Source organism: Schistocerca serialis, chromosome 1, assembly GCF_023864345.2.
Source record: "Schistocerca serialis cubense isolate TAMUIC-IGC-003099 chromosome 1, iqSchSeri2.2, whole genome shotgun sequence".
NCBI lineage: Eukaryota > Metazoa > Arthropoda > Insecta > Orthoptera > Acrididae > Schistocerca > Schistocerca serialis.
In genome coordinates this window covers 1,169,132,132-1,169,134,623 of record NC_064638.1, presented here as the reverse complement: position 1 = coordinate 1,169,134,623, position 2,492 = coordinate 1,169,132,132, and the positions used below count along the sequence as shown (strand labels likewise).

The 2,492-nt window shown below is 45.1% G+C and overlaps 1 non-coding gene across 1 annotated transcript; it reads left to right on the top strand.

Moving 5' to 3' along the window:
- The first annotated feature begins 1,355 nt into the window (after positions 1-1,355).
- On the top strand, positions 1,356-1,430 carry Trnap-ugg (transfer RNA proline (anticodon UGG)). The gene has a single exon. It is a non-coding gene; the product is annotated as a tRNA-Pro (tRNA).
- Positions 1,431-2,492: the final 1,062 nt, after the last annotated feature.

The following is a 2,492-nucleotide window of genomic DNA, read 5'->3' as shown; positions in this document are numbered from 1 at the left end:
AGAAAGCAGGTCCGCCGGCAGCAGCCAGGAGTCGTCAGATACGCCGCTAGAGGTCGCGATGTACACAACTACTGTCAGATTAAAATTACTTGATAGATGACGTCTGCCACATCGCCTACGACTCGGTTAAAGGCGGCACGCAAACACGGCGGGTCACTTCACAAGTGCTAAGATGCTCTTCATGTAACTGAGCCGTAGCGCCTCACATCATGCGTATTGAGATCGCAACAGCATCGGACAGACGTGCAGTATGTCACACGCAGGACAAGTGGCATCAGAAGCCGGGTTGTATGTAGTTCCTATGCGTTCTGGTAGAGGTCAATAGCTGACGGGCACAGGTCGAGGTGCAGTCAAAATAGTCATTATTATTTGTAGTTCTGTTTAATTTTCAAATAGTTCATTAATTACTGCCATAATTGTGGTTAGTTATGAGAGTGAATGTGTGGATGTGAATGTTTTATGTAAAGTTTTTATACTGTACGTTGAAGTAACTGGTCCCGTCAGGCATGTTAGAGAATGACGCGTGTGGTTCGTCAGTTTATGGTACTGGGGAAATGAAATTGATTTCGTTAAAGTAGGGGAACTAATTTTACATTTGCGGGTTTTCAACATTTACGGTAATTTACTGTTCCGATTCAGTGACGAATTTTGATTGGTTCTCTACATACGAGTGACACAGAGCGGGTTTGATGCTGCTTTCCGATTGGCTGTGATTCTGGCACTCAGAAATTAGCATATTCTCGCGTTTTTTTGGGGAAGTAGGAAGTTTTGTGTAGAGAGATGAGTAGGGTATGGGATTGGATCTCATGGCGATCAGACGTACTGATATCTGCTCCGCTGAAAATAATAATTATTATTCTGATATTTCGGTAACAAAACGTTCGAGAAGCGCCATAAAGTGTTGGACAGAGTTTGTTTTAATGTACGGTGTGAAATTGAGAACTTTTGGTGACATTTTACCTATGAAGATGGTATCTGTTCTCGAAAGAACAGATACCATTGATGACCGTGCAGCTTCACTAGAATGAAATAATTAAATGGAAACACCGACAGGTGTTGTTGATATACGTCAATGGGGACAGCAAAAAATTTGCTCCGACCGGGACTATTCTTTCGGGAACAGATACCATCTTCATATAGTTTAAGGTTACCTGGTCATAGACCTTTTTCTATGCGAATGCGCACGCTTTGCCCGAACTCTTACGGGACTCGACGGCTTAGTCTGGCGCGAGTAATAAGAAAATGGGCAAATATCTATTAGGGAACACTATGAATGTAGGTTGTTGACAGTTGGGAATGTGGGTCTCGCGGGAAGCGTGCAAGGGATAAGTCCCTGCAGTCGCACTATCCTCTGTGCCCTCGGTGGCTCAGATGGATAGAGCGTCTGCCATGGAAGCAGGAGATCCCGGGTTCGAGTCCCGGTTTGGGCACACATTTTCAACTGTCCTCATTGATGTACCAGGTGATCAAAAAGTCAGTATAAATTTGAAAACTGAATAAATCACGGAATAATGTAGATAGAGGGGTACAAATTGACACACATGCTTGGAATGACATGGGGTTTTATTAGAACCTTTTTTGGTTGTATTTTTTTTTATACAAACGTTCAAAAATGTCCGACAGATGGCACTTCATGTGATCAGAATAGCAATAATTAGCATAACAAAGTAAGACAAAGCAAAGATGATGATCTGCACAGGAAATGCTCCATATGTCCACTATCATTCAACAATAGCTGTAGTCGAGGAATAATGTTGTGAATAGCACTGTCAAGCATGTCCGGAGTTACGGTGAGGCATTGGCGTCGGATGTTGACTTTCAGCATCCCTAGAGATGTCGGTCGATCACGATACGCTTGCGACTTCAGGTAACCCCAAAGCCAATAATCGCACGGACTGAGGTCTGGGGATCTGGGAGGCCAAGCATGACGAAAGTGGCGGCTGAGCACACGATCACCACCAAACGACGTGCGCAAGAGGTCTTTCACGCGTCTGGCAATATGTGGTGGAGCGCCATTCTGCATAAACATCGTACGTTCCAGCAGGTGTTTATCATCCAGGCTGGGGATAATGCGATTCTGTAACATATCGGCGTACCACTCACCCGTCACTGTTGCAGTTACAAAACCAGAATCACGCATTTCCTCGAAGAAAAAAGGCCCGATAACGGCAGATGTAGTAAATCCAACGAATACCGTGACTTTCTCGTCGTGCAATGGAGTTTCCACGACAGTTCTAGGATTTTCGGTAGCCCAAATTCTGCAGTTGTGGGCGTTGACAGACCCTCGGAGCGTGAAATGAGTTTCGTCGGTCCACAACACGTTACTCAACCAATCGTCATCTTCCACCATCTTTTGAACCGCCCACACCGCAAATGCCCTCCGCTTCACTAAATCGCCAGGTAACAGTTCATGATGCCGATGGATTGTGTACGGATAGACTCGGAGGGTACGCCTCAGTGCCAACCAAACAGTAGTGAATGGAATGTCGGTG